The following is an 18,102-nucleotide window of genomic DNA, read 5'->3' as shown; positions in this document are numbered from 1 at the left end:
TTTTCACTGTTAGTGTCCCTGAATAATGTTTGCAGAAAAAGCTAGGGCATCACTCCCGTTGGTGCAGGCACATTTTTCACTCTCTTGAGTACGTCCTGCCCTGACCCTCCACTGTACAGCGCTCTGTAGCGCGGTTTGTAAACATCTACTCATACTCTAAGCTACTCCAGTGTTTAAATAAATATAATTTTAATAAACCAATCCCAAATTTTTACTTACTCAACTTCGCGCCGAGAAAGCTTCGCGTTTAAGCCATCTTTCCCGTTAGATGAAAGGGGCTTTAATTTTTATTTATGGAGGAGTGAGTAGTTCTTCCTGTATATTTCATACCAACCGGCGGATTGATGCAGGCTTATGGTTTGAAAATGTCACAAGTAAGCAACCAGCGTATACGTCGGCTACTCTCGCATTATGCACTCCTCTAGGAAAAGACTAAGAAGGCGGCCAGGAAGACAATGACGTATTTAAAGGGACAATGAAGTGAATTCGTCAAAAATTTTTTTGCATTGCACTGACGGGCTGAAATAAACATACGTTTTATTGTTTATCTGGCGACTAACTACAGCGGTGACGCAAAATGACGCGAACTTTTCTTGCGATATAATTGGAAGATGTCGAAGATTTTAAAGTTCAAGTGTACGCACTTGCGTCTGCGATCAATGTAATATATTTCTTTAGGGATTACTTAATACCCTTCGAAACAAGCATATATGTCGTAAATATAGTTCTCGCGGTTATTTTGGAAAGTTCTTCAAACCAGTTCTGGTTCCCTGCAACACGTTCATGGCTTGTGACGTCGGCTGTGAATAAACTAGCGATACTATCAGAATCGCCATTACCGCCAATCCGCCATTGCCACGGTGTTGGATGCTGAAATTGGCCGAATAAATCTCCCAGCGCCGCTTTCAGCTAACCAGTATCGTTGGGCACAGGGTCAAAGGATGAGCAGAGGCGTACGGCGCGGCAAATGCGCTCACCGTCATCACAAAATGCTCAACTGGGAGGCGTTTCTCGTGCACCTTCGCAGGTCGCCTGTCTTTTTTCTGAACCACCCAACGGGGCATAAAGGGCGCGTTGACACAATGGTGTCGGTGAGCCGGTTCTGAAAAAAAGAAGGCGAAGCTTGCGCTAAGTCGCGCAAGGTTTGAACCATAGAGATGCTGGAGGATTTCTTTCTATGTATACATCACTGAAGGAAACGACAGCATGTATTGCATTAGGTTTGAAATTGCGTATTTACAGGTTCTGTGGTCGCTTTTCACTGTGGTGTCATGCCCATCTATATCGTCGTCTTCCTCATGCATGACTGGCGGACCCGGATCGTCTCGTCCGCAGGCTTTCCCATTTCTCCCAAACTGAAACGCGTGAGCACGCGCTAGAATCGGCGGCCACTGGCTTCGCGAACTGGGCGCCTGTAGCGCCTGCTGTCTTGTGCTTCCACTTGAGGCGCTGACACACGTGAACTGTTTTCTTGGTATTCTTTCGAGCACCACGTGCAAGCATGGATGATGCCGGGCGCTCTACGTGAGGCGCGTGGTCAAGTGGGCGGTAAACGGTGGCAGAAACTGACATAGGTTTTTTGATAGCGCCGCACACATTCCGGCCAGTCCGACCCATACTGTCCCAACTGCCCCGCTACGTGCGCAAATGTTGAGCACATCCTTTTCTCCTGCCCCGCTTCCCAGCAGTCTCCTCATTACCCTAACCCCCCTCCTCCGAACTGGCGAGTGTGGTTGGCGTCGGCGGCCCTCGTCGACCAGCGAGCCATGATTCTTCTTGCGGAAGAGTACGACGCATAGGTCTTAATCTGACCAGAAATAAAGTTTTTTCTCTCTCTCTCTCTTCCGGCCAGTAACAACAGCTCCGCTGTTAAAAAAGAACCTCACCCAGGATGGGACCTTGTAACGCGAGGCGTTACTCGCGCAGTGTTTCATACGACTAAGCTACGGGACAATGCGGGGCCGCTCCGAAATAACATGTATGTTGCCACCAATCAGAAGGTGAATGTCGGTGGCAGACGTTCTTGTTTAGGGGGTAGGAGCAGTGCCTGCAATCTTGCCGAGTCCGAACAACGTCGTCTTCATCTCTTGGCCAGTCGGTCGATGATGATTGCCGATGTTGGTTTGATGATGATGGAGAAGAATAACATGTATGTTGCCACCAATCAGAAGGTGAATGTCGGTGGCAGACGTTCTTGTTTAGGGGGTAGGAGCAGTGCCTGCAATCTTGCCGAGTCCGAACAACGTCGTCTTCATCTCTTGGCCAGTCGGTCGATGATGATTGCCGATGTTGGTTTGATGATGATGGAGAAGAATAACATGTATGTTGCCACCAATCAGAAGGTGAATGTCGGTGGCAGACGTTCTTGTTTAGGGGGTAGGAGCAGTGCCTGCAATCTTGCCGAGTCCGAACAACGTCGTCTTCATCTCTTGGCCAGTCGGTCGATGATGATTGCCGATGTTGGTTTGATGATGATGGAGAAGAATAACATGTATGTTGCCACCAATCAGAAGGTGAATGTCGGTGGCAGACGTTCTTGTTTAGGGGGTAGGAGCAGTGCCTGCAATCTTGCCGAGTCCGAACAACGTCGTCTTCATCTCTTGGCCAGTCGGTCGATGATGATTGCCGATGTTGGTTTGATGATGATGGAGAAGAATAACATGTATGTTGCCACCAATCAGAAGGTGGATGTCGGTGGCAAACGTTCTTGTTTAGGGGGTAGGAGCAGTGCCTGCAATCTTGCCGAGTCCGAACAACGTCGTCTTCATCTCTTGGCCAGTCAGTCGATGATGATTGCCGATGATGGTTTGATGATGATGCAGAAGAAATCTGAGCTCCTGAGCAAGCTGTACTGGTGGGTAACATTGAAGTGACCGTTGAAGAAGACGTTCACAGTATTCCACAATGAACACTTGTGATTGTGGCAATATACGTATAATCTCGTGCATTGCTGTTTGATTTTTTTTTATTGCAGCCAGCCGGGCTGGCAAACTGAGCATTGCATAAATAACGCTTTTGTAGCGAGCGTCACCCTAGTCCCTACGAATATCTGAACACAAGCGACTGCGTTCCTTCAAGCAGGGGGGTCCTGCTGCAGCGCTGAAAATGTGCTTCTCGAACCTCGCTTTTACGCTTACAGTAAAAACTTCGGTCAATTTTCATTCCTAATTACCTAGATTATCTATGTTGATTCTTCTCCTGTCTTTACTTTCCCTCAGATTTTCTACGAGAGTACCAGCCCCACACACATGCCCAATGAGACTAAGTCAGCAAAGCATTGGGGGAAAATTAGACTGATCGTATATGCGCTAATGGGGATTTATTTTGACCCCAACAGCTTTCCTAAGCTTCATACAGTCTACAAACTAACTAAGTGAAGTCAAACTCTACCGGGCGCAAATCTTGTCGGGGCTGAGCTCCCACTGGCCGGCGGCCGGCCGAAAAATTTTGTTGTTGCTGTGGTCGCCGAGCCACGCAGTCAGCCCAATCAAGCCAATCCGAAAGAGTACGCGTCATTACAGTCGTCATAGGAAATCGGTAAAAAGGATGCAGAGAGATGGACCGCACTTCCGCATAGATTTTTCCACCAAATAAATTCACGTAAGCGCACCCAGTGTGGCCGAAAGATGGCTTAACGACCACATACTCAGATGTGCGCAAATAATCTCACAATGTTTACAAATCACTTCGTTGCACCTTTAAAAGGATGAATTTGAAACGCATATGTATCTTTAAACTCTGCCGGATTGTAGAGCCTTAAATAATGTTAACACTTCTGTTCCGGTTGTTCGAAACGTAACCATTGGTTCGGCATCTGCATGAGCAATTCATTCTTGAGGGTATGTGTATTACGGAACGGCGCCCACCTTAGCAGTTCAAGAGTATGCTTTTGACGCTGCGTATTTGTTGCACTACGAACTGCATGATTTCATCTATCTGTTCTTTGATATTTCGGATTTATTCTTTAATAAGTTCTGTTCATTTGTCTATTTATTTATTTAGTTACTTTCCCTGGTTTGTATTTCTTTTGCAGATTTTCGCAGCAGTTCCTTCTTTGTTACCTCTGCTCTATCCCTGCAGGTAGAGCGGTGGCTGCCTACTTTCCCAGCGGGGAGCGGGGTGGTAGAAAGAACTGCTACCATGGTAACTTTCCTCCCCCCCCCCCCACCACCCCCATTTGCACTCACTGCTAATTGCACGTGTGGAAGATATGAATCCCCAAAAGAATGGTCCTATTTCAGTTTTTTTTTGTCTACAAAACAGAACACGACACCTGCAGTACTGATTGCTGCGGAGTTGCTGGGGGAGTCTTGCCACTCAAAGCCTACAAAAATATCATATTGACGAAACCCAACTCCAAGCTCAATGCTCCCGATTTACGATTACCGTTCGGAAGCATGCACCTAGCGAAACCTGGTCGCCTGCGTAGGTGCCCTGCCCATTTCATATAAGGTTGTTAGAATATATGGTATAAAAAAGTTCTCCTTTTCGTATACATCTCTTTTTCCTAGCAATAAATGAAGTAACGTTGCCAGCCCCTTTCAAAGTAAACAGATGAGAAATCGCCTGTTACAGATTTTACTCAAAACCAACAGTTGAATTTTTGAAAGCAGGCAGATTTCGCGCGGTTGTTGTAATCACCAGTAACAACGGCCGCCGCAGTGCCAAATGGGACATGCTTGCACCTGGAGTGCTCGCGCCACCTGGCAGGGCTGACTGGACGCTTTCGTTGGAGGTTTCTCCCGCCCCTGTCTAGAGGGCGCGACTATTCTCGCTTGCGCTCGGAATATGGACGATTGATACAGACGAAGACGACCGCTACGAACACAAGAGAGAGTACACAGTAGTTTAGAATACAGTGAAATAGCATACTGTAGTTTGGAACACAGTGTGCAGGATAAATAAATGTGTCATTTTGTGAGGCTTCAAGGTTGTGGGGAGGGACGGGAGGGCTTTCTTTAGAAAAAATAATGCAAGCTCCGGCGCGGACGTCAAAGAGAGATGGTTTTTACATGCACCACGAATGAAATGTTTTAAGAGCGAATGCTCTTTATAAGCGACCCCAAACCATCCACCGCCGGCGGCGGCGGCGTCGGCGGCGTTGGCGTCCGCAGTGCTCCTCTACATTTAAAAAAGAAACAGCATCCGGCGCCAGGTTTCGATCCGAGGACTTTGCGGCCGCAGCGCGACGCGCTACCGACTAAGCCACGGAAGCCACGCTGATATCAGAGTGAGTAACGCGCCTTATATCTTTAACGCATTCAAACTACGTCGTCAGCGGCGTGCGTTGGCGACTCAGCGGCGTTATAGCGGCTTGATAACTGCGTGGTGTACACGTGATACTACAAACCCGATGGAAGAGATGGAAGAGAAGGCGGTGGGCTGCGGGGGCCGAGCGCAAGCGCCGCAAGCGGGCCGACAACCGTGCATTCGCACTTTCACATTCTCCCCCTCGGGGAAATGCGGGGGAATTTTTTAAATTGGACCGAATTTTGAGAATGGAAAACACAAAAATGTCGGCCAGTCTGTCTCCCTGTCATCCGACTTCGCTTGAAATTTGATAGGCAGGCCTCTGATGTGAATTACATCACATCAGAGAGGCTTTTGCTCCAGTGCCTCCAGCCTTCTCTAACCTGGTTACGGCCCTGCGCATAGCGGCATACGGATAATTCTTTTGCACGGTACCAGGCTAGCGCTGTAGGATTCCGGCCATGGTTTCAGTCGCGAGGCTGAGACATCGTTAGGTCCTTATCGCCTTGCACAGCGGCTGCCTCGAGGCGCTTTTCTGTTTTGCTCGTAATTACTTAGATGGGGTATTTTCGAGAACTTGTTGCTTCTGCATGCCCTGGTAAGCCTAACGCATCCTTTTTCTGCACGAAGCTCGCCCCGCTTTTTCTATGCTCATTGAACTGTTTCGTTGTCGTTAAATATGCTGTGAGCTTCATATTGTCATACTGTTCGCGTGCCATCGACTTACCCTGAATTTGTTGTCTACTTGTGCCTTGCTACTTGCATGCCACGTTTTCTGTGTTGTGGGGGCTCAATGATAAAATGTGTGAGTATGTCTTTTCCACCGCGTCGCGCCGGGACTGACGAGGTAACTGGCTTTGGATGACATGACAACGCGAGGGAAGGCAGTTTCAGCATGTGCAGGAATCAAGTATCGTCACGTATCGCAAGGCATTGCCGAACGCAATCCGGCCTCGCATGTAGCTTTTCTTCAATTTTTTACCGCAGGACAGTACCACTTCTGCCGAGGAGTGCAATCATGCTGACTACTCCGCGGAAACGATCTGTGCACGTGGCACTGCTGAATCCGTGCAGGGAGTGCAGCTTCACCTTCTTAGTGTTTTGGTGAATGGGTGTAGCCCAGCTGCTTGTCCATGGACGGCATCGACTCCAGCTAACACGGAAACCAGCCGCTGACTGGCTGGCTTCCAGTGCATGAAGGCTCAAGCTCCAACTGTGCACGGTTGGGAGAAGTGGAACTGATGAGATCGCCGTTGGTGCCAAGTGTGACACTTCAGTTAAATAGTGCTTTTAAGTTCGGTGTGGTTAAGGTAAACAAGTGAGACTTCAGTTATTGTTGATCCATGTTTTTATATTTGTTGATTCAAACAACATTATGCTTTCCCTTTGAAAAGTCCCAATTATATGATAGGCAAAACTTCGAATGAGCTGTAAATTTTAAGCAATTTGTAGGCCGCCCTTATTGAATGCACAGGGCTGTATAATGTTTTGTTCACATTGACATTTACTGCAGACCAGAGAGTACGTGGAGCTTCCAGCAGGAAAGTTTAATCAAACGTCCTTGTCTATGCAAATGCACGCAAAAAGAGGAAAAAGGACAGATATGATAGCCGTTCACCCTCACCAGTTGACTGTCTGCTAGTGTCTCAGGATTTCGTTCACAATGACCCCATGGCTTTTATTTCCCTGGCATTCGCTGCAGTGCATTCAGCCTTCTCTAACCCGGTTAGGCAGCAAAACTTCATCATGTATGTTTTGATTATGTATTTTCACAGGATCATCCCTTGTTTGCTCTTGTGTTTGGCTCGGAAGTCAGCCCAAGCAATCAAAATACTCTCATACACACTTAGTGCGATGGGCCAGTGATAAGAGAGCTTCTCTCAAAGGCTTACAGTCAACTTCCCAATTTGGATTGGGTGTAACATAAACATAGCCATCCCGAGAACTCTGCAGGATTCCACTCGACATCGATGCTTGTATTCACAACTGGCGAGGAGTGCTTATGCGTATGCTCTACGAGCCTTTGGGGAGTGTACAGTAAAACATTTCAATTGTGAAGGGGTATTTCATGTTATATTGCTCTTTAAGTCCGCGCTGTGTAAAAAAAAACTGTTTCGGCAAATTGCTTTAGTTAATCTGCTTAGTGGTAAGGGGCGGAGTATAATAAAATTCCCCGCATTTCGTCTGCAACGGTGCGCATCTCGGCAGAGCCAAACTGCTAGAAAATGTATTCTCGGGTGGTGTACCTAGCGTACCTTGTGTTGTGCGCCAATTAGTTTTTTTTCCCCGTGAAACTGACATGTAAACTGTTTTAAGCCAACAGGTTTAAAAATAATTCATGTAGTACAACTAGGAAGGAACGGTTCTTATCGAGCTTGACGTTGCCCGCTCCCGAGAGTGCTTTTTATGCCCTTACGCAGGCACTGAAGCCAAGGTCACCTGTGTGGACGTGAATGCCTTTGTTGGTGATTGTGAAAGTTGCAGTACTGCCGGAAGGTGTACGTATCGTGGATGGCTCCAACAATAAAATGGCTCCACTGAACGTACTCCTGTTTGGTATCAATAAGCGGCATGTAAGCATCGATAAGTGCTTCGCTGTTGACATTTTTCTTGCACAAAACTATGTTCAGCCACTCCGGAAAATCTTCATGAAAAAGCACAGGGAGGAAACTGTGCAGAAAAGCTGACAAGACATGGGCACTGAGTTCATCGCAGCACCTTTCCTTGTACTGTAATCTCATTTCTTGGCGCTGTTTCGCTTTAACCTCAAGTATTAACAAACTAGCTCAGCTTCAGACCTTAAGCTATAAAATGCAACAAGGTGTTGGTCAATGACAAGTGATTCTTCCAAACTCCCGTGGCTATGCAAAAAGTCAGTGAGTAGCTCTTCTTCTCTGCACAGTCTGGACGATGATGTTCCTTTTCCAAAGAAAATGCCAGGGCTTATACAGTCGAACATCGTTAATCCTAACTGCAGGGGGCCGGAAAATTTGTTCGAATTAAAAGAAGTTTGAATTGACAAAAAATATTTAAGTAGACACGACTTTTCTGGGACCGCAACGCCAATTATAATAAACCAGAAGTTCGATTTAAGCGAGTACGAATTAAGCGAGGTTCGATGTAGTAGGTTTTTCTTCACGACACACAGCATTGCAAGAAAGCCGATGAAGCGAGTGATACGTTATTGCACTACACTAGAGTACTGCAGAAAAGCCAAACCACCAAGTGAGCTTTTTGCTTGACTACAAAGGGTTGCAGAGAAGCCAAGCAATAAATTCCGGTTTTGCTTGACACCGAAGCTCTGCTGGAAAGCCAAAACGTGTTGTTTTTTTCCATGCGGATTTGATGTACGACGGGCATGTGAATGTACAATAAGACACATGTTTTGTAGATTTTCATGAAAGGTTATATGAATTAAGCAGGCTCGGTAACAAAAACCTTGTGGAAGGTTACAGCGAAATGTTTTATTGAAATGATAAAATACTGTTTGTTAGAAGTAACTGTTCAAGTTTTAAGAATGTTTTGGCATTAGTTAAGTGGACGGTTGAACATCATTAGCAAAATCTAAACAAAAGCAACAAATGAAACAAAACGAATGGTTTGAGCCACAAATTCAGCTGGGAATGCAGCTCCAGCTCCAGCTGGGAATGCATGTTACGGGAGCACAAGATTAAAAGTATGGGGAAAAAAATCCTCACGCGAACTTAGCTGAGTTACCACCAAGGTATTGCTCGACAGTTAGAATGGTTACAAAAATTATTAAGGAATAGACTTAGTTGAGTTACCCTCAAGTTATTGGTAGACAGAATGGTTAGAAAAATTATTAAGAAATAGTTTGTATACCCTGAAACTATATGGAAGCTTCACTTGCCCTAGTTTATATTTGTTAACACTGAGATTCATGTTCCGCACATAGCATCATTGAAGAATTTTACGTCTGTATGGACTCAGCACAGCAGCTTTAATGGTAAGTGCCTAGCGTACATTTGTAAGGGCCCAGGTCCTAATTTATGGTAGAAAAATGTATGGGCTAATGGGAGCACCTGAATGCATGATGGACACTGTTCAGCCACATTCTGGTCCATGGGATATAACAGGGTGTCACTGGTCTTACCATTTCCACGTCCTTTTCAGTCGGAGATGTACGGCTTGCCACTACATATTGAACAAGTGTGCGAAGCTGGGCGAGTCGGTAAGGATTCACGATTAGCAACAGCGCAAGAGACAGGACGAGGAAACTGACAAGGACGGGCGCTGACTGGCGACTGAATTTTATTGAAAGAAACAACGAAATATATACGAAAAGCAAGAGCACAAGCAGAGCAAGAAAGGCAAACAGAGGTTACAATAAGATTAATAAACAGAGGTGTCACGCTCCGCAGCCACGCCGCCCAAATAACTTATCTCTTTTTGCATGCAGCAAGATTGACGGCCTGCTTACACACGGGTCCTTCATTTTATAGATTGTAAATGCCTCCGCAACTTCACGTGTGCGCTGACCCGGGTATCCGGTGACAATCGAGGCGAGGTCAAGCTTAGGCGAGCAGCCATGTTTTTCGCAATGAGTAGCAAAGTTGCTCCCCTGTGAGGTCCTGAGCGAAATAGCATGCTCACGTAGGCGATCGTTGACTCATCGCCCCGTCTGCCCTACGTAGGACTTCCCGCCACTACAGCTGCAATGTTTTCTTCTCGGAAATGATTTCAAGCGCTGAACATCACGCATTTATGATGCTTGAGGCACATGCTCACAAGACGTTTCTGAGCACTGAACGTATCCTGTGTCTAAAACAAAATTTAAGCAGCAATTTGCCATACTCGAAAATAAAAAAAAGGTGCGAAAACTGTTTGATTTTCTGATTTTAGGTAGTCTTTCTTGCTAATCTTCCCTTCGGAGCCAGTAAGGCGCATTCATTTTGAGTGCACACACCACAATTGTTGGCTATCCACCTATAAACTTGCCGCGCAAGCCATCGTTTATAGAACCAGGAGTGCAGGTGCAATATCTTGGTAGCAGATACCGTCGCGAGTTGGCATGTCTCAGCAGGTTCCGAGATACCCGCGGACATTCCATCCCGCGTGCACAAACCGCGCGGACCGCAGGCAACGGGCACGTGTTTTCTTTGCGTTGGTTGATCCACGGGGTAGCTGGAGACGCGATCATAGCCGCGATGTTGCACCTCATGTACGCTTGCACGCAGGTACCAACAACGCATGTCAACATTATGAGAATGGTTGCTTCCGTCGGTAAAAGCTGGATTAATGGCCTCTCATGTTTCTGGGGTAGTGCCCCTAAGGAGGAGGAATCAACTTTTACTGAGCCCAAGAAATCGGTGGTGCGCGCTGGCACCAGACGGGGTGGTTCCCTAGTTACGGGACCCATATGTTCCCAGCAGCTCCTGGCCCCTGTCTGTCAGTGCGAGCTGAGTCGGCAGGGCGGGGCTGGTCAACAAGGTCTCCCATCGGTCAAGGGGTTGGGGATTGGGGGTGTTGTGGGGAAGGGAAGGAGGGGGGGTCCTGAGTTCTGTACACTCTGTCAAGATGTGTGGCAGGGTGCCCCTCTCTCTTTTGAAAAACGGACAGAGCGTATCGTGTTCCGCAGGGTACACGAGGTTCATCAGTACGGGATGCGCAAGCGATCCCGCCTGCGCTCGACGCAGGATCGTCTGTTGCTGCCTAGTCAGTTTGGGGTGCGGTTCCGGCAGTCTGCGCCTCTCCTCTCGGTACATCCAGCTGAGCTTTAATGAAGGCATTACAGTGTCAGAAAAGCCCGAAAACATTGTCGATGCGATAAACTGCCGCTTTTGATTGCGCGAGATGACTGCAGTGCCGACGACTCTTGCGACAATCAAAAGGGTTTGTTTATGAAACCTCCCTCATTGGAATAGCTTTTTAATTTTTAATAAATACTAGAACGTGTGTATTTTGCATTACACAACGCAAAATAATAACAACGGTTATTATTATGACGTCATTATGACGTCACGCGGGGCAGGAGTCACTGCGGGGGAACCTGTCTTGCGCCACGCGCAGAGCAAGAGACGCTGCATTAAAAAAATATTTACTTACAATTAAAAGTTATTTTTTCAAAAAGCAGGTGTGCAACAATTTTTTGCTTGTGTTTTTTATGCTCAATTTAGGAATACAAGAAAGCTTTCTACTTTCTACACCGGCGGTGTACAAAAAAAGAGAAACTGGCCTTCAGAAGCAATGCAATTTTAATTTCTTTAACTCACGATGTTATGCGTCCATTACTCGGCGTCCGCACCACGGCAGCTGCGCCCTCTCCCCCACTCCTCGCCCTCAACACGCTTGCAACAACAGGCGCAGGGCGCGCTCCGGCGTTGCAAGCACCGCAGAAACAGCAGGTGCGGGCGCGCCATGGCGTGACGGTGGCGTGATAGCGCGCTCTCTCTCCGCCTCCTCTCCCTCTACTGCGTTCGCTGGGAATATAAACCCGGGTGTCGGCGCGTCAGCCGCACTCTAGTTCTGCTTCGCTCTCTTCTCGTCGCGGTTGTCGCAGTTGCTAAGCGATGGAAGCAAGACCTTCAACTAGTACCGCGACAGCTACCACCACCATTACAACACCCATTGCCACCGCCACGCACGTAACGCCGCTAATGCTCTGCATTTACTCGTGCCCCTCCCGCGGGGGCATGTCGGGGTCCCTTTTAAATGCGAATGCATTTATTAGTCGGGGGTTGTCTTGCGTCCATCGAGCGGCGTGCGCCTGCATTCCTCCAGCGCGAGCGCACGTGAGCGCGCGCCTCGTAGTTCTGCCTTCGTCGTCGTCGTCGTCGTAAATGCGAATGCATTTCTTAGTCGGGGGTTGTCGTGCTCCGTCGGCGTGTGCCCGCAGGTGTTATCTCTCCGCGTTCAATGCCGAACGCATGCGCTTGAAGCGAGCTGTACTAGTTTGCTCCAAGCGGCAAGGACGGCGAGTACTGCGGTGTTAGTCTCGTGTCTAACGTGTATGGGAACTTGATATCGCACGCCGTTGCCACGTCTCCCGTTAGAGACACGTCTCCGTACAATGACTTGTACACCCTTGTCTACACCGGAGACGGAGTCTTTGTGGTGACCGTGTACCTCGCGCCCAACCTCGCTCGAGACGCCGTTGCCGCGCAGCTGGACGCGGCTATGGAAAGTGTGCGCGTGCGCTCCAAACCCTCTGACCCCATAGTCTTGGTTGGCGACTTCAACGTTGACGTACGCAAGAAGAGTGGCGAGTGGCTGGTCGAGTACATGCAGACCAGTCACTCTATGCATTGTCTCTCTGCCGGCTTCGACACGTGCCCCACTACCATTCACGGGAGTTGCATTGATCTGGTCTTTACGCGAAACTGTGACGGGGGTATGCTTCTCAAAGATCCTTTGACCGTTCACTTTAGCGATCACAAGGCAGTGATTGTGGCCATCAGGTACAACGATAACACAAACAGGTGCTGATGAATAAATGATTACGTTCACACTCTCGTCATTAATTACGCCATTACTCGCAACACACTCATCGGTGCACCCAATGCGTTCGCATTTCTGCACGATTCCCTTCGGGGAGGTGCGGGGGAATTTTTGTTTGTGCGTGTTTGAACGGTGCAATCAATTTTATAACTCGTAATGGTCGTTTTCTGGTCCAGTTTAATTGTAAAATTACATTTTTGTCAAGTGACGAGAAAGAAACTGGGTAGCAGCGGGAACACCAAAACATGGCGGGTGAACGCGAAAACTCTACACTGCCTATGAGAATTGTCGTGTAGGTTGGCGGAAATCCTTCATGTTCGAAGGGCATTTGAAATTTAAAACACCGTACGACTCAAATGCCCTTTCAAATGCCCGTGAAGCACGGGTATACACCACCAGGATACGGGGAACATTATATTTTAGGCATTGCAGAAGCCTGAAACCCTGAGCAGTCTATTGCTATCTCAGACATGGAGTCATATTTAGGCCGTTAGTAATGAGGTAATTCCTGAGGTGGCGTTGTGCAGCTGAGCCGAAGGACGTGAGTACGCTACAGGCTGCGGTGGCCGATCTGTAAATAGAGGTGAAAGGCAAGACGCATGGGTGTCGAGATTTCGCGGCGCACGTTAATAATCCACAGGCAGTCATAATTATTCCGGATCACTTTACTGTACATGTGCCTAGAAGCCCAGGTGTAGCATCGACGTGTAGAACCTCAAAAGTATAGCAAAAAGAAATCTCCTGAGGTACAGTACTTGACGGTACGGTTTCAAGGTACGCCACAGATAGTCGATGCCGCATCAGCCGCAATGGTGAAATCATCGCATGTAGGCAATCAAACGTTAGTATCGTCTTTACGATAAGATTGAACAAATTTCTAAAATGATTTAAAATTGTAATATTCTTGACCAGAGAAAGAGAAAGAACAGGTTCCTCAAACTTTCTATTAAAATTTTTATTTGGTCATTTGTCGACTCGTCAGTCCTGTATAAATTTACTTCCAGCTGTCTTCTGTACCCCCATAATACGCGATTTTTGGTTCATAAGGGTTTTAATATGTCATGGGATTAGTGGTTTATTTCTTTCTTTTGGCGAAAGTACTTCATATTGGATAGGTAGAGGGACTGCGTAAAAGGGGGGACGGGTTCATGGGGAGATGCAGCCTGTTTTTGCGTCAAAAAGAAGGGGCTGACCTTCCCTCCCACCTCGCGTAGTTTTGTCCCGGCATGATTAGACGAATTATGGTTCCACAATTAAAAAAAAACTGACTGGGGTAGTCGAATAACCGTTGTGCCACTTACTCAGCAAGGCTAATCATAACTTAATTCGCAATTCGTCTAATTTGTTTCCTTGCACATTTCCACTGACCCATTGCTGTTACTAGACTGAAACTTAAGCGCAAACTAACACCGGCACGAGAAAGGGAAACGACACCGTTTCCATATCGTTTGCTTTTCTCGTCCCTGTGTGAGTTTGCGCTTAAGTTTCACTCATAGATGTTCACCAACTAGCTCGTCTCTCCATTTTGCTACGGTTACTAGAGTTTTTCTGCTTGGCTAGTTTGTTAGCGGAAGAGTAAATGATTTCGCTTTTGTCAATGAATTCATGATATCAATTGTGTAACGCGGGAAAGCGTTTGCAAGTGCAGGCCCGCATTTATAAAAAAGGTACGATTGCTCATCCATGACCAAAGAAATAATAACCTTAATTATTTCACTATGCGGGATGTCTGGAGGGGGCAAAGAACCATTACATAAAATAAATGGTGTTTCATTTAAGCTTCAGTTGGAAAAGCCAGGGTCAACCTCTGTGATAAAATGGAAACTATCGATTTCAGGTGCCGAAAAAAAAACGCAACCAAGTTTCAGTGCCACAAAATCATAAGATCAAAATAATCATCATCATGTAATCATAGTCATATCATTGTAGTTTTAGTCATCGTGGACGTCGTGGTCGTCGCCGTCGATTTCTCGGGCCTATTCACTTTCAAAAAAATTTTTGAAGTTGTGATGGTAAGATAAATAAGGCATAAAAGCTCACGTATAAGTAGTGAATACGATCATCCATGTTATTCGTGGCTCTGAGGAACCCAAATATTACAAATAATTGCCCTAGTAAAAGCGATGTGACGGAAAAGTTTCCCATATCATATTAATTGTTGTTTTTCTGTTAAAAGCAGTCGGTGCATAAGGACACAGACAAACTACACAAGCAGCAGATAAACCTTCCTTGTCCCTAATACCAAGTATGGGTAACACTGCACTTTTGAAAGCGAAAATCTGTGTTCCAGTGAAGCAGCGGCGGCAACCCCCGTTGCCGCAACTAGGCCTAAAGGCCTTGAAACGCCCCCACACGAAAGCGCGCCTTCTGACGCGACACTGCCTGGGTGGCCTACAACAGCACTCATCTTCGTTTACTCGCACGAGTCGACACGCTTTTGGTTGTCGGAGGCATGTGATGATCAGGAGCAAGGCGTTCAGAACTAGCCACGTTGTCGAGGAAAAAGGCAGAGAGGAGAGAGAGGAGGGCTCTTTAATGTGAACTGGTGAGGTCAGCTCTGCTAGGGACAAGGCTTGCTACTCCAGATGGGGGGGGGAACTACAATGGTGAGTAGTGAATGTTAGACGTTAGGACTATGGCAGGAAGAAGACAAACAAGAAGCGTTGAAAACCGTAGCCCGGACATAATGCAATTGAAAAGAAAATTGTTACTGTTACCAATTGCAAAGTAAACGGTAGAAAAAATAAGAACACCAACCCGAGAAAAAGAAAAAGATGAACACCATAGCGCGAAAGAGTACATATCGTGAGACACTGGCGCTGTCTATGATTTAAAAAGATTTGGCCAGTTCAGAGTCTCTTAGGAACCGGAGCTGAACTTTTGTCCAAGGTACTGTAAGAACTATTGGCACAAGGCCCAAGAAAATGACAGGTCGAGCCTGCCTCCATGATGTACACGAGACAAGGAGCTCGCTGCAGTTTTCCGAGCAGCACAATAAGACGCACAATAAGGGATTTAGTCCCAGGCACGGCGCAAGTACGCCACAGGGGGGAATTGTCCCAACCTATCTAAAACTTAAATCTCCGAGTAAACACTACATTCAGGCGGGTTCGGTGCAACATTCCTTCACACCGCTTGTTGAGGCAGCGTGGAAAGCAGAGCTCACAGTGCGGATCAATAGCCTGCCGAGGTGGATACCTGCGGTGAGGGTCCGGCCACTCCGTCATTTGTGCAGTCCATCCACTTGCGAGGATAAGGGTGTTGCTGTCCTCTTGGGAGAAAGGACGCTTGGTCGTGTTGCTCAGCAAACGGCCTGCGCTGGCGGCTGCGTCGGATCTAATATTGCCGTGCATGCCCGAGGGACCAGGCAGCCACTAAAAAATGATGTCATGACCTTCGCGCACTGCCATTGTGTTAATTTCGGCAATTTCGGGTACAAGCTGACAGCCAGTGCCAGTATCCACGGTGCCAAGGCCGACTTTGAGGTCTTTGAAAATTCGCTGGAAGCAGATGTCTTGCATGCTATCTGGAGATGTCTGCGAAAGGATGCGTATGACACCGAGTCAAATGGCGCGCAGGCGTTCGAAGCACCTCTTGGCGTTGTAGCACTGTGGCGGAAAAGCACCGAGCTTCGAATAAAGTTTCAACCGTCGATGTGCATTTAGGTACACCCGGGCAGGTGCGAATGGCTCTTGCCACCACTGAGTCTTTAACCTTTAGGGTTGTAGGCGACAGCTGATGTAGGGCCGGTAGGCTGTAATACAAGGGGCCGACAAAAAGGGATTTATATAGGCAAAAGAGTGAGGATACGGGGCAGCCCGAGGAATTTTCAGCAAGCATACGCAGAATGGGCAAAGAAGGCAGAAGCCGCTTTTTCAGTCGCCGAATATGTGAAGCCCATGACATCGAGGGGTCAAACGGGACACCGAGAAACCTGTGGGATTTTACATAAGGTATTCGAGTACCTTCTACGGTGAGTGTGTAACGCAACACATCACGCCGCGTGAATGCTATCGGAGCCCACTTCTCAGGAGAAAATATCAGACCACAGCCTCTCAGATATTCTCGCATCTTCAGAATTGCCTTCTGGAGTGTGGCGCGAATGTTTCGACGGTTCCTGCCTGAAGCAGAGATACAGAGATTATCTGCGTAGACAGAAATGTTGACGTTCTGGGCAGGACTGCTGGTAGGCGTATGAGACACATGCTAAAAAGCGTCGGGCTTCAGATGCCGCCCGATGAACTCCTTGGATGACGGGATGTTCGGCCATTTCGCCATCACTGGTGACCATATAAACGTACCGGTCTTGCACGTAATCATATAGTTCCACTGCAGCATGCGCCCACGGAGCCCTATGCATGTCATCTCTCTTCGGATGGCTTCGTGTGCGACGCTGTCGAATGCTGCCGTGATGTCAAAGAAGATAGCTACAGTGATGTTTCCAGGTGCTTTTTGACGGGGGATATCTGCAACGAAGGAAAGGGTGTTGTCTACGCTGCTACGTCCTGTCCTGAACCCAGACTTCTGCAATGAATACATTTCTCGATTCTCAAGGTCCCAAACAAGCCGTTCCAGCACCATCTTCTCCATAACGTTGCAAATACAACTTAATTGGGAAATTGGTCGACAAGAGTCCATATCGGTTGCCGGTTTGCATAGTTTGAGAATCGCCACAATCTGGTAACATCGCTGGTTTTCATTAAAGTTATTCTCGCTCTCGCCACAATCTGGGCAATCTTCCAGCAAGCCTCAAGGCGGCCGATCTGCCAGGGTTGGTTGTAGAGGGAGAGCAACTTCTTGAGAGCCTTGGGGCCCAAGTGGCGTAAATCCAAATACGTGGTTCCATTAGCGCCCGGCAAGGAAGACAAGTTGAGATTTCCCAACGCCGTGGTAAGCTCTTCAATAGTGAAGGGTTCATCCAGCAGCGTCGAGTTCGTGGTGGAGTAGCAGAACGCGGCTTCTTCGGAGATTACCCCGTTGATGGGCGGAGTGGTAATTTTTGCGCAGAATGTCTCTGCAATCTGCAATGCTCCATTCACTAACGCCCTTCTGGAAAGCCACAGCTGGGAACTGGTGAAGTGGTCTTGCTGGGATTCTCAAGGTGTGAAGCGTTTGCCATATACACGGGAGTGGCTTGCGTGAATCCAGTCGAGAGTAGAAATGACTCCAGCGTTGTTTAGCGAGGTTTCGAATGTGTTTTTGGATTTTTGGACGTGTTTCTGCGCCCGTATAGCTGCTCGAATAACATTGGGAAACGCCATTTTTTGTGCTCGCCGCTCTGCTCTCCTTCGAAGTGCACGAAGTTGCTCGTACTCGATGTCTATTGCTGATGCTTCCTTTGGGAGAAAACAGCGTTTTTCGGATGCAGCCCTTGTTTTCGAAACAGCGTCAGAA

The sequence above is a fragment of the Haemaphysalis longicornis genome, unplaced genomic scaffold, assembly GCF_048455015.1.
Source record: "Haemaphysalis longicornis isolate Haplotype H1 unplaced genomic scaffold, Haemaphysalis longicornis Haplotype H1 scaffold_5, whole genome shotgun sequence".
NCBI classification, from domain to species: domain Eukaryota; kingdom Metazoa; phylum Arthropoda; class Arachnida; order Ixodida; family Ixodidae; genus Haemaphysalis; species Haemaphysalis longicornis.
The sequence above is the reverse complement of the archived record's forward strand: the minus strand, read 5'-3'. Positions refer to the sequence as shown.